This window comes from Gorilla gorilla, chromosome 23, assembly GCF_029281585.2.
Source record: "Gorilla gorilla gorilla isolate KB3781 chromosome 23, NHGRI_mGorGor1-v2.1_pri, whole genome shotgun sequence".
Lineage (NCBI taxonomy): Eukaryota > Metazoa > Chordata > Mammalia > Primates > Hominidae > Gorilla > Gorilla gorilla.
In genome coordinates, this window is record NC_086018.1 from 29,171,243 (window position 1) to 29,195,490 (window position 24,248).

At 44.2% G+C, this 24,248-nt stretch overlaps 1 protein-coding gene and 1 pseudogene across 2 annotated transcripts in view; one reads left to right on the forward strand and one right to left on the reverse strand.

Annotated features, from left to right (window-relative positions):
- Nucleotides 1-220: 220 nt before the first annotated feature.
- Nucleotides 221-948, reverse strand: LOC101140041 (small nuclear ribonucleoprotein-associated protein N-like; annotated as a pseudogene).
- Nucleotides 949-4,418: 3,470 nt separating this feature from the next.
- RNF185 (ring finger protein 185) overlaps nucleotides 4,419-24,248 on the forward strand; it is a 46,415-nt gene continuing 26,585 nt past the window's right edge. The window contains exon 1 of one of the 2 annotated variants that reach the window (XM_004063331.4): nucleotides 4,419-4,600. The gene's annotated coding sequence lies outside the window, so the exon portion shown is untranslated. The remainder of the gene's footprint in view (nucleotides 4,601-24,248) is intronic. The other variant, XR_008674908.2, reaches the window with a different exon arrangement.

Sequence of the window (24,248 nt, forward strand, 5' to 3'; positions counted from 1 at the left end):
GACCTCATTTCTGACTAAGGAAAAGTTGAACTCTCTCCATTTTTTCCACCTTATGAACCCAACAAAAAGAGCAAAGAGGAATATAATCAGTGAGTTTATCTTAATGAAAGCTGATGACTTCAATATCTTTTTTCCCACAGTTTAATTGCTTTAGGCATTTATTATTAGCTATGATTAATGCAGAAAGAAGGGACAAAAAGCTCACAAACACTATACAATTTCACAAGATGCATTGCAGGGGGAAAAGTGACTGAGATGGATCAGCAATATCCCAGGGTCTTGGTGGATGCATTCCTGGTGGAGAGGGTCTCATTCCTGGAGAGGGCATGCCTACTGGCGTCCCTCTAGCAAGGGGAAGCCCAATTGGTGGGCCCATGGGTGGTTTCATACCAGGTGGAGGAAACATAATGCCTAGAGGTGGGGCTGCTCTGCCAACAGGTGGGGGTGGAGTCCCCGGTCCTGGTGGGTACTGTGTTGGGGCTCCAGTAATGCTCTTCTCTGTGGAGTCATTACCTGCTGGGATGGTCCCCCAACTCCTGGGACAGGGCCTGCTATTCCACCAGGAGCCTGGGGAATTGGTACACCAGCTGATACTCCTCTACCAGCTGCCCTAACAACTCCAAGGCCTCCTGCAGCTCCAGCAAGTGGTACCCGAGCAATGCCAGTATATTTTGGGGGTAGCCCCTTCACAGTCATGGATACCAAGTTCTCCCCATGCAGCAACACCAGACCCCAAAAGTGCTTTTCTTCGAGCTCTGGTTGCTTCACGTTCTTTGGCTTGATCTTTCTGAACTCATCACAATCGCAGAGGATCAAATTCACATGCTTGTCAAACGCCTTAAAGGTGCCAAAGAAGATTGTGCCTTCCTGTAGGATGCATTTCATTCTATAGTCAATGTGCTGCTGCAGCCTTGCTACTCGTGCCCACGGTCGTGATTGCTGCTTCATGAAATCCCGTGTCCACAGTTAAAACTTCGTGCTCCTTAAGACCTGGGGGAAGGCTATAGATAAAGGTATGGTGCAGGTTCTCCCAGAAACAATGCAAGCTGAGGGGGAAACGTGGTGGCTCATGCCTGTAATCCCAACACTTTGGGAGGCTGAGGAGGGCAAATCACCTGAAGTCAGGAGTTCGAGAGCAGCCTGGCCAACATGGTGAAATCCCATCTCTACTAAAAATACAAAAATTAGCTGGGTGGTAGTGGCATGCACCTGTAATCCCAGATACTCAGGAGGCTGAGACAGGAGAATCGCTTGAGCTAGGGAGGCAGAGGTTGAGATTAGTCAAGATGGCATCACTGTACTCCAGTCTGAATGACAGAGTGAGGTGCTGTCTCAAAAATATATGTATAATTTTTAAAAGTATATTGAAAGCATTGGGTGAGGTGGCTCATGCCTGTAATCCCAACACTTTGGGAGACCAAACTGGGAGGATCCCTTGAGGCCAGGAGTTTGAGACCAGCCTGGGCAACAGCAGGACCCTGTCTCTACAGAAAAATAAAAAATATTAGCTGGGTGTGGTGCGTGCCTGTAGTCACAGTTATTCAGGAGACTGAGGTGGGAGGATCACTTGAGCCCAGGAGTTGAAGGCTGCAGTGAGTTAGGATGGTGTGCCACTGCACTCCAGTCTGGACCACAGGCTGAGACCATGTTTTTTTTTTTAAATAAAAAATAGATAATGGACCGATTGATAGAGAAAGCTCACTCTGTGATGACCCTGTTCCAAGTATCCTCATAACAACTTTTTGAGGTAGGAAGAAATTGGAACACACCTGTGGTTAAACAAGTTGAGTTTATCACTTGTTATGGGGTAAGGGTGAGAGGACACGAATCATGAGAAACAACAGGGCAGCTGGGCTTGGTGGCTCACATCTGTAATCCCGGCACTGTAGAAGCCCAAGGTGGGAGGAACACCTTAGGTCAGGAGTTCGAGATCAGCCTGGCCAACATGGTGAAACCCCGTCCCTACTAAAAATACAAAAATTAGCCGGGAGTGATGGTGGGCGCCTGTAATCCCAGCTACTCGGGAGGCTGAGGCAGAAGAATCACTTGAACCCAGGAGGCAGAGGCTGCAGTGAGCCAAGATCACACCACTGCACTCCAGCCTGAGTGATAGAGTGATACTGTCTCAAAAACAAACAAACAAACAAACAAACAAACAAAGGGGCATCTCAGTAACAAAGTGTTACAAAGGACACATAGGATTTGGGCTTGCATTAGGTGATTTGGAGGAGGGCTTAAGAAAATGGGGTTTTCTGGATTGGATGCTGCCTATGAGTGAGTACCTTGATAAACATTATTTAGAAAGAGGGAAGAGTAGACTGAGGCTAAATCTACAATCTCTATACAAGCCAGAATAGGGAAATGTTTGGCCATTTTTGTAGTTTGAACAATGCTCATGTTTTGTCTGGGTTTAGACATGATTCGAGTGGTTTTGTTATTGTCTTGATCCATCATGGTCACATAGTGGCTTTGTTTGATGTTGATGTTCTGTGAAGTTTTTATGTTCAATAAGAGAACACACCAAGGTCTATTCGTGAGTGCCAGACCATCTCCTGGATATCAGGGGCTGTTTTTCTCTTAGCGCTTGGTTTCAAATCCAGGTTTGTGTGACTGGAAACATCCCTTGTATTACTTCTTGATCACAGGAACTTGCGAAGGTGGCTGGCAGACTAGGACTTTCATCTATGAGCTTATTTCATCTACTATTTTTTATTTTTTTTCTGAGACGGAGTTTCACTCTTGTCGCCCAGGCTGGAGTGCAATGGCACGATCTTGGCTCACTATAACCTCTGTCTCCTGGGTTCAAGCAATTCTCCAGCCTCGGCCTCCCAAGTAGCCGGGATTACAGGTGCCCGCCACCACGCCTAGCTAATTTTTGTATTTTTAGTAGAGATGAGTTTCACCATGTTGGCCAGGCTGGTCTCGAACTCCTGACCTCAGGTGATCCGCCCGCCTCGACCTCCCAAAGTGCTGGTATTATAGGCGTGAGCCACCGCGCCGGCCTTTATCTACTATGTTCACCTCCTACTCAGGTCCGATCCCTAACAGTTCCTGGGATAACTGTAGGTACTTAATAAACGCTTGTTGAATGAATGAAGATGGCTGTCAAGAACTCCAATGACTGCTTGAGTGCAAATCACAAGCTCCATCACCTATCAGTATGTGATTTGATACAATATGTATTAACAGCTAATCCACAATCCATATTCAAATTTCATTACTTGTCCCAATATTGTCCATTACAACTATTCCACCACCACCACCACCCCAGTCCAGGGTCCTATTTAGAATCACACACCACATTTTGTTGTCATGCTTCTTTAGTCTCCTTTAAACTGGAACAGTTCCTCAGCTTTTCTCTGTTTTTCATGACAATGAGTTATTTTGTAGAGAGTGTCCTTCATTTGGGGTTCTCTAGCACTTCCTCATGAGATGTGTACGGTGCACTTTTGACAGAAATACCACAGATGTGTTCTCAGTGCATTTTATTAGGAGGCCCTTGATCTGACCCATTAACTAGTGGTGTTAACTTTGATCACTTTGATCTGTTTGTTCTGCTAGGTTAAACCTCTGTAACATCACCATTTTCCCTTTGTAATCAATAGCTAATTTATGGAAGACACTTTTACTGTTGTAAACATCCCGTTTCTCTAGTTTTACCACACATTATTGATTTCCTAATTCCACCATGTTTATTAGCGGGCATTCTACTAAAAGGAAGACTTTCCCTTCACCCATTAATATGCTCCCTTCTTTATGTTTGTAAAGACTCATGGATTACTATTTTATTCAATTAGTTATACTCTATTACTATCACTCCATATTTTGATTCTGAAATTGCCCTGACTTGGCCAGTAGGATCTCCTTAAAGACAGCTCCTGTGTTCTTTGACACATTCCCATGATTCTTATTACCATCATCCCTATATTCTAGTGTAACAAGATGTTCCAAGTTTATCTGGTACTTTCCGGAATGAGTTAGTTCTTTCTCTCTCTCTTTTTTTTTTTTTTTTTTTTTTTTTTTGAGACGGAGTCTGGCTCTGTCGCCCAGGCTGGAGTGCAGTGGCGCAATCTCAGCTCACTGCAACCTCCGCCTCCCGGGTTCAAGCGATTCTCTTGCCTCAGCCTCCCGAGTAGCTGGGATTACAGGTGTGCGCCACCACGACCGGCTACTTTTTGTATTTTGAGTACAGAGGGGTTTCACCATTTTGGCCAGGCTGGTCTCGAACTCCTGACCTCAAGTGATCCATCCGCCGCGGCCTCCCAAAGTGCTGGAATTACAGGTGGGAGCCACCGCGCCCGGCCGGAATAGTTTTTTTCTTTTAGGAGCCCCGAACCCAAAGCTCTTTGAAAAGCTGCTGAAAAGCTCCAAGGCTCCTCCGCTTCCTGCCCGCAGGCGGAACCTTAGAGCTTCGGACATGGAAATTAACTTCTTCCGGTTGGGGCCGGAAGTCCCTCCGAGAGGGGCGGCTCCGCGTCGTGTGACTGGAGTCCGCGTAGGAGGGGTCGGAGGTCCTACCCAACAGATTGACGCGGCGTTAGTATTGGCCGTGTACCCGAAAAACTGATTGACTGGGCTGGCGTTAACTGTGCGGAGGCAGGTATGTGAGGGGCTGGGGTTGGGGCGGGGGCCGCCAAAGTTTAGGGACGGGGGCGGGAGACCCGGGTCCGCCTTCCCAGGACACACGGGCTTGAACATCTGAGCCCAGGGGCCCAGAGACAGCAAGACCGGTCGTGTCTGTCCCCGAAAAGAGGACGAGCTGGCGTTGTGGTTCTGCGTCCCATGATTACAGATTGGGGAAACTGAGGCCTTGAGAAAGAGAAGGGCTCCCACAAGCTCTCCTTTCGAGGCATGGGCACTGATTCCCATTCTATCCCCCGTGCGAGACCGCCTCTATCATCTGAGAGTGCATTTCACGAGTTTGCCCTGAGTGGAGAAGCAGAGGCCGGGGAGCGCGGTGAACAGAGTTGGGCTGAAAGTAAGAGACCTGGATTCGAGACTTCGCCACCGACAGACAATTGTGCGTTCTGGGCCAAATCTCTTCCCTGTGCTGGGCCTCAGTTTTCTCGTGTCTAAAACGGGGCAGTGTTTTTCAAAATATGGTTCTTACACCATCTGCTTTGTAATTCTCTGAGATGCCGGCTTTACAGCGCGGGACTCAATTCAGACTTCTCGTTTAGAATCTGAACTTATGCTTAGGGGGGTCCTGTATATACTGATGTTTGAAGCTCATTGATTTTAAGTGCTTTCCTGCTGTGAGCACTAGATATCCAGTCTTCGCTTTGAGGCAGCTGGTGCCAGTTCAGGAACTTTGAAAGAACTGGAATGGTTAGCTCAGTAAAGAGAGCAATGGAAGGGAATTAACTTTTTAAAAATTGAAAATACTGTTACGGCAAAGAGGGCTTCCACTTCATCTTTAGGCTAAAAGAGGCAGAACTAGGACTAACAGGTGAATTCTACAGGAAGACAAGATTTTTGCTTAATAGAAGAACTTAAATGGAAGAATCGTCAGAGGTGACCACCGATGGAGTGAATGGATTGCCTCCGTGCCTCCTTTCGAGGGAGGTATATAGGTATTAGATGAAGGTCCTTTCCAACTTGAAAGTCTGTGATTCTAAGGAGTTGTTCTGCATCTTTCTGGTGCTGACTCTGCTCTCAAGGCAAATGTGACTTTTTTCTTCTCTTTTGACACTTCCATCACTTTAGCCTACATCTCCTGTAAATAAGGCCAATGCATCTGACCTTACGTAATCTCTTACTGGTTGTCATGTGCACCATCCTTCTTTTCAAGGACTTTGGAATGACCCAATATCTGATAGAGGCACCTTAAATGTTTATTGAATGAATAAGTAAACTGGGTCCCACCCCATGGGTTAGTAGCTTTTTTCTAAGAACAAGTTGGAAATGCCTCTGAAGATTTTATGTTTGACCAGGAGAAGCCAGTGAACTCTGAATCACAAAATTGAGGACTCTCAGTTGAAAGGACCCCTTGAGGTTGTTCAGACCAGCCTTCTCTTCCCTGGAACATAATCCCTGCTTGAATCCTCTCTTCAGCAATATGTGTATAGATGTGAGAGAATTTTTTCAGTCTGTTGGCTAGCTTTCCATGCATCATATAAAAACAGTCCTCTTATAGACTTGACTTGCCAGTTCGCACCCATGACAAGTTCCAGCTTTTTTTTTTTTTTTTTTTTTTTTTTTGAGTATTTAGTAGAGATGGGGTTTCACCATGTTGTCCAGGCTGGTCTCGAACTCCTGACCTCAAGTGATCCGCCTGCCTCGGCCTCCCAATTGCTGGGATTTCAGGTGTAAGCCACTGTGCCTGGCCTCTAGCATACCTTTGGTTTTCTAATCAAACATTATTATGTCCTTATTTTGTGCATTACAAAGCTCTGCCTAAATCACTTTTTCAACACCTGCTAGAATGCTTAGGAATGTTTATGTTGTCTTAGGGAGCAGAGGCTCCATATTATGACCCAGTTCTGCTGACTTGCTCCCCCGCCGCCACAAAAGTTAGGGTTGAACCAAAACTTCCTGCCAGTTATCGACTTGTGTTTCCCAAGATTAAAAAATAAAAAAGTTGTGAAATGCTTATTCAGAATGTTATCCAGGTACTGGGTAAAATGATCTTAATTTGTTGGAGTTTTTAGAACTTCTCGATCTAAAAGTTTCCTTTTAAAGAAGTGTCTGAATTGACATTCTCATAAGTATGTTCTTCAGGCCACTGGTCTGAAGAAGTGGCTCTGAAAAAAGGATTTGATGCTAATAATAAGTTTGAGAAAGCCACATACCATTATTCTTTCTTGGAGCTTCTCAATATGTAATACCACATTAAAAGCACTGAGAGGTCCTGCAATAAGGAAATGTGCTTTATAAGCCAAGATAATAACTCGTTTCATTTGTTTAATCTACTTGATGTAAAATCTTTTTTTTTTAATTGAAGCACACATTAGCAAATTCTGACCTAGAGTGGGGATCTGCATACTATATATAGGCTGTGAACCAAACCTGGACCTACTGCTTGTTTATATGGTCTGTGAGCTAAGGGTGCTTTTTATATTTTTCTTTCTTTTTTTTTTTTTAAGACGGAGTCTCGCTCTGTTGCCCAGGCTGGAATGCAGTGGCTCCATCTCGGCTCACTGCAAGCTCCGCCTCCTGGGTTCATGCCATTCTCCTGCCTCAGCCTCCCGAATAGCTGGGACTACAGGCGCCCACCCCGATGACTGGCTAATTTTTTGTATTTTTAGTAGAGATAGGGTTTCACTGTGTTAGCCAGGATGGTCTTGATCTCCTGACCTCGTGATCTGCCCGCCTCGGCCTCCCAAGGTGCTGGGATTACAGGCGTGAGCCACCACGTCTGGCCTGCTTTTTACATTTTTAAATGATGGGAAATAAAAGAAGAATAATATTACATAGGTGACAATTACAGGAAGATAAAATTTCAGTGTTCATTTCAGTCACACCCATTTATTTATATTCATATATATTTACATATTGTCTTTGGGTGCTTTAATGCTACTCAGTGGAGTTGATTACTTCCCATAAAAACCATATGGTCCACAGAGTCTAAAGTATTTACTCTATGGCCCTTTATGGAAAAAAATTGCCAATTCCTGACCCGCATCGTGTACATTTTTTTTTTTTTTTTTTTTGAGACAGTGACTCGCTCTGTTGCCCAGGCTGGAGTGCAGTGGCACGAACGTAGCCTACTACAGCCTTGACCTCCTGGGCTGAAGCCATCTTCCCATCTCAGCCACCCGAGTAGTTGGGACTACGGGCACACACCACCACACCCAGCTAACTTTTACGTTTTTTGTAGAGATGAGGTCTCACTATGTTGCCCAGGCTGGTCTCAAATCCCCGAGCTCAAACGATTCTCCTGCCTCAGCCTCTCAAAGTGCTAGGATTACAGGTATGAGCCACCTCTCCTAGCCATGTATTGTTTTTTCACTTTTTATTTTATTTTATTTTATTTATTTATTTATTTATTTATTTATTTATTTATTTGAAACGGAGTCTCACTCTGTTGTCCAGGCTGGAGTGCAGTGGCGCAATCTCGGCTCACTGTAACCTCCACCTCCCGGGTTCAAGCAATTCTCCTGCCTCAGCCTTCTGAGTAGCTGGGACTACAGGTGCACACCACCTCGCCTGGCTAATTTTTGTATTTTTAGTGGAGACGGGGTTTCACCATGTTGGCCAGGATGGTCTCAATCTCCTGACCTCAAGTGATCCACCCACCTCAGCTTCCCAAAGTGCTGGGATTACAGGCTTGAGCCACCGTGCCTGGCCCCTTATTATTATTATTATTATTTTTTAGATGGAGTTTCACTCTTGTTGCCCAGGCTGGAATGCAGTGGGACAATCTCAGCTCACTGCAACCTCTGCCTCCCAGGTTCAAGCGATTCTCCTGCCCCAGCCTCCCAAGTAGCTGGGATTACAGGCATGCGCCACCACACCTGGCCAATTTTTGTATTTTTAGTAGAGGTGGGTTTCACCGTGTTGGCCAGGCTGGTCCTGAACTCCTGACCTCAGGTGATCCACCCGCCTTGGCGTCCCAAAGTGCTGGGATTACAGCCGTGAGCCACTGCACCCGGCCTTTTTATTTTGAAATAATTTTACCCTTACACTAAACTTGCAAAAATAATCAACAAACTTTCTGTATATCTGTCATCTAACTTCACCTAATGTCAAAACTATACATAATTATATCAGAATTATCCAAACAAGAAATTTAACATTAATACAATATTACTAGCTAATCTAGAGACTTTATTCAGATTTTGCCGTTTGTCCCACTATGTCCTTTTTCTGTTCCAGGACCCAATCCTGGATCCTACATCACATTTAGTTGTCAAGTCTCCCTGGTCTCATCAGATATCTGGGACAGTTCCTCATTGTCTTTTTTTTTTTTGAGACGGAGTCTCACCCTGTCACACAGGCTGGAATACAGTGGCATGATCTCAGCTAACTGCAACCCCCCTCCTGGGTTCAAGCGATTCTCCTGCCTTAGCCTCCTGAATAGCTGCAATTACAGGCGTGTGCCACCATGCCCAGCTGTTTTTTGTATTTTTAGTAGAGTGGGGTTTCACCATGTTGGGCAGGCTGGTCTTGAACTCCCAACCTCAGGTGATCCACCTGCCTCGGCCTCCCAAAGTTCTGGGATTACAGGTTTGCCACCACACCCGGCCTGCATTTGCACTAAAATTTATTTTTTTTAAAATTGTTTGTTTGTTTGTTTTTGAGATGGAATTTCACTCCTATTGCCCAGGCTGGAGTGCAGTGGTGCAATCTTGGCTCACCGCAACATCTGCCTCCCGGGTTCAAGCGATTCTGCTACCTCAGCCTCCCAAGTAGCTAGGATTACAGGCATGCACCACCACGCCCGGCTAATTTTGTATTTTTTTTTTTTTAGTAGAGACAGGGTTGCTCTGTGTTGGTCAAGCTGGTCTGGAACTCCCGGCCTCAGGTGATCTGTCTGCCTCAGCCTCCCAAAGTGCTGGGATTACAGGTGTGAGCCACTGCGCCTGGCCATTTGCACTAAAATTTATGAGGGTTCCAGTTTCTCCGCATCCACAACACTTGTTATTGCCCACTAAAAAAATTATATCTCTCCTAGTGGGTGTGAAGTGATATCTCATTGTGGTTTTGATTTGCATTTCCTTAATGGCTGATGATGATGATGATGATGTTCTTATTGGCCATCTGCATATCTTATTTGGAGAAATGTCTGTTTAGATCTTTTGCTCATTTTGTAATTGAGTTATTTGTTATCGTGTACAATTTTGAATGTAGGTATTCAAAGAGTTTGTAGATCCCTTGAAATCACTCAGTGATTTGACCTGCAAATTCTGAGGCAATGCCAGTATCTCCCTGATCTGAATGTAGTTGGATTTGGACATACTAAAGCACAAAGTAAATTTCCATTTGAGGCTACTGACCATGCAGAGCTTGACTCAAACTCAGCCACTTCTGGCCATGTGGAGTTGGAGTGGCCATGGGCAAGTGAAAGGAAGGGTACTATTTGCGTCCAGAAATGAGGTTGTCGTCCAAGATATGATAAGACTAGTCGGGGAGCCTTCATTTTGGGTGCCACTCTGCTGTATGTCTGGTTATAGGCAGGGAGTAGAGGAGTCATTGGTGGTTTGAATGCTCAGGACTAGGTGCTTATAGCTACATAACTACAGTGCTCCTAGGCCTATCTTGACCCTACAGCATTTGGCCGTAACCTAACCATCTTGGACACGTACCTTGAAACAAACAAAAACTTCAGTAATTTAAATTGTGAAAGTAGTATGTGCTTATTTTATTATTATTTTTTTTTAGAGATGGAGTCTTGCTCTGTTGCCCAGGCTGGAGTGCAGTGGCACAGTGTCGACTCACTGCAGCCTCCATCTCCCAGATTCAAGCAATTCTAGTGCCTCAGTTCCTGAGTAGCTAGAATTACAGGCAAGTGCCACCATGCCCGACTAATTTTTGTATTTTTAGTAGAGATGGGGTTTCATGATCTTGGCCAGGCTGGTCTCGAACTCCTGACCTCAAGTGATCCGCCCACCTCAGCCTCCCAAAGTGCCGGGATTACAGGCATGAGCCACCATGCCCTGCCGGTGTGCTCATTTTAGACATTTTGGGAAATACAGAAAAATCTCCCTCTCCCCACCCTAGTCATCCCTAGCTCTAGTATCTAGAGAACCTTTGCAGTTGCTATGTTTCCTTCTTATTTCCTGCTACGGGGCACATTTTTAATAGTTGGAATCACTCACTGTACACAGGTCCATATCTTGCTTTTTCTTATTAACATCTAAAACTGAAGAAAACACACATTTTAATTTTAATGTCTCCATGTTTTTGCCAGCCTCTTCTATAAGCATTTCTTCTTCTTCTTCTTCCTCTTCCCCTTCCCCTTCCCCTTCCCTTCCCCTCCTTCTCCTTCTCCTTCTCCTTCTTCTTCTTCTTCTTCTTCTTCTTCTTCTTCTTCTTCTTCTTCTTCTTCCTCTTCCTCTTCCTCTTCTTCTTCTTCTTCTCGAGACAGAGTCTGGCTCTGTTGCCCAGGCTGGAGTACAATGGTGCGATCTTGGCTCACTGCAACCTCCGCCTCCCGGGTTCACATGATTCTCCTGCCTCAGCCTCCCGAGTAGCTGGGATTATAGGTGCCTGCCACCATGCCCAGCTAATTTTTGTATTTTTGGTAGAAACGGGATTTCACCATGCTGGCCAGGCTGGTCTCGAACTCCTGACCTCAGATGATCCACCCACCTCAGCCTCCCAAAGTGTTGGGATTACAGGCGCGAGCCACCGCACCTGGCCTATAAGCGTTACTTCTGATGGCCTACATAGATTTCCATTTCGTTAACTGTTCATTTATTTAATAAGTCTTACTATGTAGACGTAATGTGTATAATAAGTACTTGGTATGTTCTTAGTGGGATAGAAATGTAGTTTTGATTTTTTTAAATAAGGAGCATAGATTTTCTTAAAATTTTTTTTATTGTGGTAAGATGTACATAACATAATATTTACTGGTTTAACTAATTTTATCTATTTAAATTTTTTTTGAGATAGGGTCTCCCTCTGTGGCCTAGGCTGAAGTGTAGTGGCAGCTCACTGCAGCCTCAACCTCTGAGGCTCAAGCAATCCTCTTGCCTCAGCCCCCTAAAGTGCTGGAATTACAGCAGTGAGCCATTGTGCCTGGCCCATTTTAATTATTTTTAAATGTACAATTCAGTGGCATTAAGTAAATTCACAATGTTGTATAACCATCACCACTATTTCCAAAACTTTTTCAGCATACCAAACAGAAACTCTACCCATGAAGCAATAACTCCTCATTCTCTCCTCCCCCCAGCTCCTGGTAACCTCTGATCCACTTTCTATCTGTATGAATTTGCCTATTCTGGATATTTCTAATAAGATTCTAATAAGAAAATCACACAATGTATGACCTTTTATGGAAACGTAAGGGTTTTTTTTTCCTTTTTTTTTTTTTGAGACAGTCTCACTCCGTTGTCACCCAGGCTGCGTGCAGTGGTGTCATCTCAGCTCACTTCAACCTCCGCATCCTGGGTTCAAGCAATTATTGTGCCTCAGCCTCCCAAATAGCTGGAATTACAGGCGCTCACCACCACACCTGGCTCATTTTTGTATTTTTAGTAGAGATGGGGTTTTGCCATTTGCCCAGGCTGGTCTCGAACGCCTGACCTCAAGTGATCCACCTGCCTTGGCCTCCCAAAGTGCTGGGATTATAGGCATGAGCCACCGTACCTGGGCCCAGTTTTTTAAATTGTAGTGAAATTCATATAAAATTTAGCATCGTAACCATTTTTTAAATGTACAGCTCAGTGGTATTAAGTACATTCATGTTCTAGAAACATCACCACCATCTACCTCCAGAACTGTTTTCATCTTGCAAAAGTGAAACTCTGTGTCTATTAAACAATAACTCCCTATTTCTTCTTCCCCCTAGCCACTGCCAACCACTATTCCACTTTCTGTCTCTATGATTTTGTTTACTCTAAGTACGTCATATAAGTAGAATCATACAGTATTTGTCCTTTTTATTTTTGAAGATGAGGTCTAACCGTGTGGCTGGTGTCAGACTCTTGGGTTTAAGTGATCTTTCTGCCTCAGCCTCCCAAGTAGCTGGGGTTATGTGTGGGCACCACTGCACCCAGCTTAGTATTTGTCTTCCTTTGACTGACTTACTTCACCTAACATGATGTTCTTGAGATTCATTTATGTTGCAGCATATGTGAGAATTTTTCTTCCTTTTTAAGATAAAATGATTTTCCGTTGTATGTATTTTGCTTATCCATTCATCTGTCGATGCAAACTTGGATTGCTTCCATGTTTCAGCTGTTGTGAATACTGCTACTGTGAACATTGATGTATAGCTATTTCTTTGCGACCTTGCTTTCAATTATTTGGGTACATACCTAGAGGTAGAATTGCTGGATCATATGGTAGTTCAGTTTTTAATTTTTTTGAGGAGCCTCCGTGCTGTTTTCCACAGCAGCTGTACCATTTTACATTCCCACCAATAGAGCACAGGGGTTCTATTTCTCTACATCCTTGCCAAAACTTGTTATTTTCTGGTGTTTTAAAAATAGTAGTCATTCTGATGGTATCTCGTTGTGCTTTTGATTTGCATTTCCCTGATGATTAGTGATGTTGAGCACCCTTCTGTGTACTTTTGGGACATTTGTATTTCTTCTTTGAAGAAATGTCTCTATCCAAGTCCTTTGCCCCCCCGCCCCACCACCACCCTTTAAAAATTTTTTTTGAGACAGTCTCTCTCTGTCTTGCCCAGGCTGGAGTGCAGTGGTGGAATCTGGGCTCTGCAACCTCCACCTCCTGGGTTCAAGCAATTATCTTGCCTCATCCTCCCACGTAGCTGGAAGTACAGGCGTGTGCCACCACACCTGGCTAATTTTTTTTGTATTTTTAGTAGAGACAAGGTTTCGCCATGTTGCCCAAGTTGGTCTCAAACTTCTGACCTCAAGTGATCTGCCTGCCTAAGCCTCCCAAAGTGCTGGAATTACAGGCCTGAGCCACCATACCTGGCCCCACTTTTGAATCAGGTTGTTTTGTTGTTAAGTTTTAAGAGTTATCTATGTATTCAGGATATTAATTCCTTTTCAGATATATGATTTGCAAATATTTTCTCCCATTCTGTGAATTGCCATTTTACTCTATTGGTAGTGTCTTTTTATGCACAAAATTTTTAAATTTTTATGAAATCCAATTTGTCTACTTTTTCTTTTGTTACCTGTACTTTTGGTGTCATTCCAAGAAATCATTGCCAGAAATATAGTTTTTAAAGTCATGACCAAGTGGCTCCTGGTTTAAAATTCTCAGAGGCGGCCCTAATTGCTGCCTGGTTATCATACCCTACTTCTCTTTTTTTAATTTTTAGTTTTTTAAAGACAGGGTCTCTCTGTCGCCGAGGCTGGAGTGCAGTGGCGTGATCTCAGCTCACTGCAACCTCTGCCTCCCGGACTCAAGCAGTCCTCCCACCTTTGCTCTTGAGTAGTTGGGACCACAGGCATGCACCACTGCTCTTGGCTAATTTTTGTATTTTTTTGTAGAGATGGGGTTTTGCCATGTTACCCAGGCTGGTCTCAAACTTCTGAGCTCAAGTAATCTGCCTGCCTCCACCTTCCAAAGTGCTGGGATTACTGGCTGAGCCACCACACCCGGCCTTCAAACCGTACTTCTCTACTCTGCATCTGCTGTAGATGACAGGAGTCCATCTCTTCATTTCATTGGTCGTTGGGAACAAAGCTCCCGAGTGTTGGATCCTTGTCTTCCAGCTGGCCTAAGGACATGCAAAGATTAGAAGCAGCACTTCTATGTTCATTGAGCCAGATTGTGTCTGCTTCCGTGGAAATGGCCTAGGGGACTCACTGGCCATTCTGTCCTGGGTCCAGTTGCCAGGTTAATTCCTGTGATAGTTTCTATAGCACCTGACTGTGATATTCGCTCTCTTAATTGCTCCTCAGAAGTGCCTTGTGATGTAACACTGATGTGGTTTTTTGTTTTTTTTGTTTGTTTGTTTGAGACAGAGTCTTGCTCAGTCGCCCAGGCTGGAGTGCAGTGGTGCAATCTCTGCTCACTGCAAGCTCCGCCTCCCGGGTTCATGCCGTTCTCCTGCCTCAGCCCCCCGAGTAGCTGGGATTACATTTGCCTGCCACCAGGCCTGGCTAATTTTTTTCGTATTTTTAGTAGAGACGAGGTTTCACCATGTTAGCCAGATGGTCTCGATCTCCTTACCTCGTGATCCACCCGCCTTGGCCTCCCAAAGTGCTGGGATTACAGGCATGAGCCACCACCTCTGGCCAGATGTGGTTTTTATTTTTTATTTATTTTATTTATTTATTGAGACAGAGTCTCACTCTGTCACCCAGGGTGGAGTGCGGTAGCATGATCTCAGCTCACTGCAACCTCCACCTCCAGGGTTCAAGCGATTCCCATGTCTCAGCCTTCCAAGTAACTGGGATTACAGACATGTGCCACCACACCCAGCTAATTTGTATTTTTTAGTAGAGATAGGGTTTCACCATGTTGGCTGAGGTGGTCTCGAACTCCTGACCTCAGATGATCCACCCACCTTGTACTCCCAAATTGCTGGGATTACAGGTGTGAGCCACCACGCCTGGCCAGGTTTTTATTTTTTAATATTTATTTATTTATTTTTGAGACAAGGTATTTGTATGCTGCCCAGGCTGGTCTCAAACTCTTGTCCTCAAGCAATCCTCCTGCCTCAGCCTCCTGAGTAGCTGGCATGTTCCACTGTGCCTGGCATGTGGGGGTTTTTAAAGATGAACAGGTCTCTGAATACAGGAGTGGATCCTGGGCAAAGCCTAAGGAAGTTTGTTGTTTTTTCTTAACACTATCATCTCTGCCAAGGCACTTCTTAGTGTGAGAATCTTTTTGTTTTTTAATAGTTACATTCTGACTTGGTTATAAACTCCTTGAGCACAGGAACCAGGACCTTCTCTTATTTATTTATTTATTTATTTATTTATTTATTTATTTATTTATTTTTGAGACAGAGTTTTGTTGCCCAGGCTGAAGTGCAATGGCGCCATCTCGGCTCACTGCAACGTCCGCCTCCTTGGGTCAAGTGATTCTCCCGCCTCAGCCTCCCTAGTAGCTGGGATTACAGGCGCCCACCACCACGACCAGCTAATTTTTTTTTTTTTTTTTTTTTTTTGGTATTTTTAGTGGAGACAGGGTTTCACTATGTTGGCCAGGCTGGTCTTGAACTCCTGACCTCAGGCGATCCACCCGCCTCGGCCTCCCAAAGTGCTGGGATTACAGGCGTGAGCTACTGCACCCAGCCCTCTGATTTATTTTTATCATGGGCCTGGTAGTTGGCATTCTCTAAGTGTTTGCCAAACAGCACTGGTAACAAATACAATGGAGGTGGCTCAAGGCACAAGACCAATTTGTAAAAGTCAATATTATAGACTTTTCAAAATGGTATCATTTTGGTTTTATCTTTAATCACAGTTGGTCCTAGTCAGGACCTTCTGTTGAAAGAAGTGAGAGGCTGGGCGTGGTGGCTTGTGCCTGTAATCCCAGCACTTTGGGAGGCCGAGGCAAGCGGATCACCTGAGGTCGGGAGTTTGAGACCAGCCTGACCAACATGGAGAAACCCCATCTCTACTAAAAATACAAATAAGCCGGGTGTGGTGGTGCATGCCTGTAATCCCAGCTACTCAGGAGGCTGAGGCAGGAGAATCTCTTGAACCTAGGAGGCGGAGGTTGCGGTGAGCCAAGATTGCGCCATTGCACTCCAGCCTGGGCAACAAGAATGAAACTCCATCTCAAAAAAAAGAAAGGAGAAGTGAGATCATTGTTTTGTCAAGTATATACCGGGTATTAAAATCTAAAACGTTTTCTACTTAATTGGTTAGATCTTGTCAAACTTACTGTTTTTATACTCTACCTTCAGAATATCTTAGAGGTCTTTAGCTCAACCTCAGGTAAAATATGAATTAATGACATTTTATAGAATATGAATTAATAAGATTTCACTGACTGTGTGAAAATAAAAGTGAAACCTGGCCAGGTGTGATGGCTAATGCCTGTAATCCCAGCATTTTGGGAGGCTGAGGCGGGCAGATCACTTGAGGTCAGGAGTTCGAGACCAGCCTGACCAACATGGCGAAACCCTGTCTCTACTAAAAATACAAATAAATTAGCCAGGCATTGTGGTGCACACCTGCAATCATGAATTCAGAATATTAATCTTACTGCTTCCTCATTAATTTCTTTGTCTAATAGGGGCTAGGCACTGTTTCATACTTATTTAAAATAAAAACAAGGCTGGGCGCGGTGGCTCATGTCTGTAATCCCAGCACTTTGGGAGGCCGAGGCAGGCGGATCACCTCAGGTCAGGAGTTCAAGACCAGCTTGGCCAACAAGGTGAAACTCCATCTCTACTAAAAATACAAAAATTGGCCAGTCGTGATGGTGCACACCTGTGGTCCCCGCTACTCAGGAGGCTGAGGCAGGAGAATCACTTGAACCCAGGAAGCAGAGGTTGCAGTGAGCCAAGATCATGCCACTACACTCCAGCCTGAGCAACAGAGTGAGACCCCGTCTCAAAAGAAAAAAAGAAAAAAAAAGCAAAACCCTTATTTTTTAAACTTTTCTCATGACAAAGGGATGGCTGGAACAATTATTCCCCATTTGCAGGTAAGGACACTGGCATAGTGAGTGACACACCTGAGCCTTAGGCTAAGTCCTCTGGCTCCAGATTATTTCTTTCACGGTGTTATACTAGAAATTCACAGCCCTTGACTGGTATCTGTCCAGTCTGAAGAGCTTTTCTTTAAAACACTATTTTCCTCAGCTGTATTGGTTTGATTGAAATTAAATCCCCTTCATTCATTCACATACCTTAATCAAACATCTACTTCCTGTCAGGAACTGTGCTGTTGGCCCTAGGAGGTATCTCACTAGAGTGGGTAATAGTTCAGTGGATAACCAAACCTCTGTGTGAGTATGTTATCTTTAATAGGGAGAAATTTGAGAAAACTTGAAACTACTTCTGGTTGCAGATCCCTCAATTTTTTTTCATTTGTGTAAGAGTTTTGGGTAATACTTAAAAAAAAAAATTGACTCTAAGTTATGTAACATTTCCAGTTCTCAACAGCATGTTTTGCTCTTATAGGATACTGATTTTCCACAACTCTAGTTGGCTATATTGAGTTGTACAGTTCTAATTGCTCCTGGGCATCAGATCTGTCAACTCAGTCACACACACACACACACACACACACACGCATATGTATATATCAGGTGCTCCTGAGGCACCTAGCCCTGTGCTGAGTAAGGAACCTGGAAGCTGGGTCTGCACTTGACAAGACGCACAAGAACAGATCACTGAGTTACTATTTGTTAAGGACGTTGTCTTGGGTTGGGAAGCTTTGCCTCTGACTAGGTCTGTGACCATGGGCAAGTGACCTAACTACTCTGAGCCCTTATTTAACATCCCAAGGGATGCTAATGATGATACAGTAGTGTTTACCTAAAGGCAGGCCATAAAGATTAAATGAGATAATTCATGTAGAGGGCTGAGCAGAGTGTTAGCTGATGTTACTTATAGTGATAAGAAATATAACAAGTGTCCCCTAATTTTAACACTTGGGGAAAATCTGATTTTCTCTGGGTCAAATTGTATCTAGTTTTAGATTTCCTCTCAGTTCATAAACATACACAGTTCTGATGTCTCATCTACTCTGCATTCAAGGAATGATGCTCATTGAGAAAGGAAAGTTGTGACTCATTTACTCAGCAAATTAACCAAGTACCTGCTGGTTGCATATCTCTATGAGGAATATACAAAAACAGTTTACCTTCAGTGAACTCAGAGACCTTAAAAGGGAGGGGGATTAACATTTCATGAGTACTTAACTATGTGCCAGGCACTATGCTAGTCCCGTACTGTTTTATCTCTATTTCTTAGAACTGTCTTGTGAGGAAAATATTAGCCTCATTTTAGCAAATGAGAAAAACAAAGGCTCAGAAAGAAAATAACTTGTCTGAAATCACAGAATAAGTTGCAGAGCTGAGATTTGAACTCAGCCATCACATTCCTCTGTGCCGTGCTAGTTTTTAAGGAAAAAAGTTGAGGAACATTTTATGACAAAAGGCAACTTCTTAGATGACACTTAAAAGTTTGTGCCAGTGGTAGTACAAATCCCATTTCACTCTTTAAAAAAAAATTTTTTTTTTTTAATTTAAGAAACAGAGTCTCCTTCTGTCTCCTAGGTTGGAGTGCAGTGGCGTCATCATCGCTCACTGCAGCCTTGAGCTCCTGGGCTCAAGTGATCATCCTGCCTCAGCCTCCCAAGGAGCTAGAACTACAGGCACACGCCACCATACCTGGCTAATTTTAAATTTTTTTGGTGATGGGGTCTCACTATATTGTTCAGGCTAGTTTTGAACTCTTGGCCTTAACTGATCCTCCTGCCTCGGCCTCCCAAAGTGCTAGGATTACAGGAGTGAGCCACCATTCTTGTCCTCCATTTTGTCCTTTTTTAAAAATGAAACATGGTAATTTTTCAAAAATAATTGAAGCTTAAAACCCAACAAATGAACAAAACATTCTTTGTATTTAAAAATAATGGAAGAGGCTGGGTGTGGTGGCTCATGCCTGTAATCCCAGCACTTTGGGAGGCCGAGGTGGGCGGATCACCTGAGGTCAGGAGTTCGAGACCAGCTTGACCAACATGCTGAAACTCTGCCTCTACAAAAAATACCAAAAAAATTAGTTGGGTGTGGTGGCGGGTGCCTGTAATCCTAGCTACTTGGGAGGCTGAGGTGGGAGGATCGCTTGAACCCAGGAGGCAGAGGTTGCGGTGAGCCAAGATTGCGCCATTGCACTTCAGTTGGGCGACAGAGCGAGACTCCATCTCAAATTTAAAAAAAAAAAAAATAGTGGACGAAAATGTGAAAAAGTAGGAACAGCTGACTCTAGAATCCCCACTCAGATATGTGTTATCTCTGGGCATGGTGGCTGATTGCCTGTAATCTCAGCAGTTTGGGAGGCCAAGGCTGAGGCAGGTGGATTGCTTGAGCCCAGGAGTTCGAGACCAGCCTGGGCAGCATGGCGAAACCCCATCTCTACAAACAAACAAACAAAAAAACTAGCTGGATGTGGTGGCGCACAGCTGTAATCCCAGCTACTCAGGAGGCTGATGCAGGAGAATTGCTTGAACCCGGGAGGTGGAGGTTGCAGTGAGCCGAGATCACGCCATTGCACTCCATCCTGGGCAACAAGAGTGAAACTGTCTCAAAAAAAAAAAAAAAAAAAGCCATATATCGTCTTTTGGAAAACATACATGTCATTGTCAAGGACTTAGGGAAACAAATGTCTTATGTATTTCTCATAGGGATATAAATTGGCACATCTTCCCTGGGGGTATTCAGCACTATCTCAAAGTTACAAATATAAATACTTTGACCCTGCAGTTCTACTTCTAGGGTTTATACTAATAATATAGTCAAGCAGTCTTGAAGGTAGAAAACAGGGCTATTGGGTTCCAGGGATAGGGAGAGACTTTTCAGCCTATATCCTTTTGTTGTACCTATTGAATTTTGAGCCATGTAAACGTGTTACTTATTAAAAAAATAAATTCATAAAATTAAAATTGTTAAAATTTCTGAGATGATTATTATTCTAAGGACCATTCACACCTCAGTTGTGAATGTACTTAATTCAGATTGGTTTCCTTTTTGTTCTCTACTGAGATCTGAAGGTATTGGACCTTTCACATCTTTTATTTTGTAATTTGAGATGGGATCTCTCTGTGTTGACCAGGCTGGTCTCGAACTCCTGGCCTCAACCAATCCTCCCATCTTGGCCTCCCAAAGTGCTAGGATTACAGGTGTGAGCCACCATGCTTGGCCTATTTTCTCCTGAGTATTAACAGAGTACTCACTATGGAAAAGGTGGCAAGTACATGTAAGTATTTTTTAAAGCTTAAGAAATTTGTCCATAAGTCCACTGTCCGGAGACTACTACAGTTAATATTTTTGACCTCTTTTTTTGGTATCTTTTTAACCTGCTGATAACAAATAAATTCAATTTTTTTTTTTTTTTTTGAGACGGAGTCTCGCTCTGTCGCCCAGGCTGGAGTGCAGTGGGCTCGCTGCAGCCTCTCCCTCCCAGGTTCAAGCAATTCTCCTGTGTCAGACTCCCAGCTGCTCCAAATCCTGGGCTCAAGGAATCTTCCTGCCTCAGCCTCCCAAAGTGCTGGGAATGCAGGTATGACCCACTGCACCTGGCCACATATATATTCAATTTTGTATACAATTTTACATCCTGCTTTTTTCTTTTTCTTTTTTTTTTTTTAGACAGAGTCTTGCTCTGTCACCCAGGCTGGAGTGTAGTGGTGCGATCTCAGCTCACTGTAAGCTCCGCCTCCCAGGTTCACACCATTCTCCTGCCTCAGCCTCCTGAGTTGCTGGGACTACAGGTGCCTGCCACCACGCCCGGCTAATTTTTTGTATTTTTAGTAGAGACGGGGTTTCACCGTGTTAGCCAGGATGATCTCGATCTCCTGACCTCGTGATCCGCCTGCCTCAGCCTCCCAAACTGCTGAGATTGCAGGCGTGAGCCACCGTGTCCAGCCCATCCTGTTTTTTTCACTTAACATTATGTCATGTAATTGAAATTCCTACGTAAGCAAAATCTCTGTGGAAGCATTATTTTTAGTGGCTGTGTAATCTATTATGTGGACATACCAGTTTATTTAACCAGGTAATGGGAGCTAGTTGGGGAGAAAAAGAGACGTTAAAATCATGGAGCCCTTTGGAAGGTTAGGCAGATCTGGGTTAGGTACCCTATAGGGTATGTGAGCCAGGCAGGCCAGGGCTGAAGGGCCCTGAGAGTCAAAGGCTTTTCTTCTTCCCTTAGTCCCAGCCCTTGCTGCCTTACCATGAATTATGCACTTGTTCCTTGTACTGTGTCTACATCCTCCCCAGCATTCCCTGTCTTCAGGTACTATGTACACACTTCTGTCAGTTCCCAGTACGCTGGGTTGCCTTGTTGGTTCACTTGTCTGTGTCTCCCTTTAGACTGAAAAATATGTTTTATTTCTGTATCTTGAATGCCTGGCAAATAATAGGATCTTTAATGAATCTTTGAAGATTCATTCCTATCTACTAAGTAGGTAGGAAGATTAGAGGGAACCAGAGAAAAGGACCAGTGCAGCCCCAATGAAAAGAAGCCAGTCCTTTCAGCCTTCTCTGTTCTTCTGATCCTGTATTTGAGGGCCAAATCTCCATGGGCTAGCCTAGGAACCTAAACACCACTTAGACTTTAAAATTTCAAAGCTGGTTTCTGTGTGTTCCAAGTTCCAATAAACTTATTCAGAGTTCTTCCCATTCCAGCCTTCTATGAGTGTGATGTAGACATTCTTGGAATGCAGGTCCCATTTCTGCCTACGTGTGGTCCAGCAGCAGTCTAATGAGCAGCATAGACAGGCTCAGGGATGCCAGGGTTCCTGGCAGAAAGCTTCCATGTGAATAAGCATGTGCTCACAGAAATGAGACCTCTGCTGGGATCATGCCTGTTATTTATCACCCAAATTCATAATCTTCATATCTAAGATTAACATTTCTAGGTGTCTCACTACACCCTGGTCTAGAAATTCTTGGAGTTAAAGGGACAGAAAAGGCAGATGATGAATTCCTATAGTTCTCTAGAACTTGATAATTGAATTTAAGAATGCTACAGAGAGATTTCCTCATGAGATCAAGTTCCCTGGTGGTTCCTGCAGGGATATTCAACTCTCGTGTTCTCTTTCTTGCTCAATTCCTGTGAGGTGGGCCAGACCAAGTAGACCAAAGGCCAGCTCTGGGAAGGTAATATATTGAATATACTGGGTCAGTCAACTTCAGCCGCCAGGCTCTGGGTTCCTACAGGATCATTAAGTATTGCAAATCCGCATTAGTCCCAGCACCACATGTGTTGCCCTGGACATCTCAAAGTTAGGACTGTTTTTCAAAACTAGGTGTGAACTTATTTCTTAAAATGATAAGCTGTGTTCCAGTTGGACTAAATGCTGATTGATCTGAATTCAGCAGATTTGTCCCTTACCCCCAAGTTTATCTGACCTCTCTGTAGTCCCTGTGGATTATAGCTGGATAGGCCCTGAGGTTTCTGTCCTTCTAAAATACTGTATTTTGTTGGTATTGCTTTGTGCTATTGATAGAGCTGTACCATCTTCTAGAGCTGGGTTTCCAAAACTCTGTTAATTAGAGAATCATCTAGGGTAGAAAGTGAGGGCTACATTAAAAGCATACAGATTCTTAGGCCTGATCTAGATCCAGATCCTATTTAAATCTCTGAAGGGATCTGGGAACCAGATCTTTCGTGGGGTGAGAGGATGCTTTGTTTAAGAAAAACAGGCAAAAACAACAACGAAAGGAAAAACAGGTGAGTTTGATGGAGCCCCTTGTTTAGAATTCTTAAAATTAATCTATGTGCCTTCAGCTCCTGTACTAGACTCCAAGACCTCAACTTGGTCTTATTCCTCTTTGTAACTCCTCCACAGTTGGTAGCACCAGACCTCAAATGTAATTGGCATTGGAAAACTGCTGGTTGGTTGAATGAATAAATGGATGAGTGATTAATTTACTCTGCACTCATTTCAAACAGCACAAAAGTTACAACATTGCACGATAAATTTGAGGGAAGACAAAGACCAGGTATTTAATTTTGTAAAGCAGCATGTTAATAGAAAAACATAAGAATGAAGAGAGTGCTGAATATTGTGTTAGGAAGTCTGAATTTGGCATTGCATGGTGTCCTGTCCTTAGGCAGTCCTCTAATGTCCCTGGCCCAGTGTCCTCATCTGTAAAATGGCATGAGGATAAAACGCAGCGATAGATGTGAAATGCTTTGAAAACTAGAGAGTAGATTCTGGTCAGGAGAAAAGAATGGTCAGGGTAGGGACAGAGGCACAGAACTAGCCACAACAAGGTTGCTCTGTGGTCAGGTCAAAGTCTGTAGCTTCTACGGGGACCATGAGAAATTTTAGCAGGATGGCCATATAGGTACGCTCAGTACCTGATTCTCTTTCTGCCTAGTTCCTGAGCCTATCAGGAACCTCTATGTTTTGGGCCACTGTCCCAGTCCTGGTAGGCCCATATGGTTCTGTAGGTGCTCAGTAGACAATCCCCAGGGGAAGCTGCTGATTTCTGCCATGCCACCTTGGTGGACTGAGATTCCTGTGCATAGGGGTAGGAGAAGGTGAGAAGAGGTGGCTCCAGGGATGAGTATGCAGCTGTGGGGCCCAGAATATGTTTCAAAGAAAAGTTGGTGACCAGCCAGCTGGGAGTTGACCAAAGTCAGTCATGCGTGCCCATCCTCACTCAGCAAATATTTGAGTGCCTGCTAGGATGAGGCTGTAGATCCTGGGTGGGGACCACGTGGTGTCTACTAAGATTTACAAGGAGAGTGATATGGCCTGCCTACAGTTGGGACATGCAGGCCTGTCTCAGTGCCTGGCCTGGCACAAGGCTGCCACTCCCTGCAAACTCTGAGCTGACCTGTTACTGTCCCTTAACCATTCCTACTCCAACACCTACCTTAATCCTGGTTGTCCCCTCATGCCTGTGTGTAGGAGTATGGGCCATGCACAGCTTTGTTGGGTCCAGGAAGTGGGGTGGCAGTGGACCAGGTTACATGGTATGAAATGTGTGCCTCCCCAACAGCAACAGCCCTGTCCTGC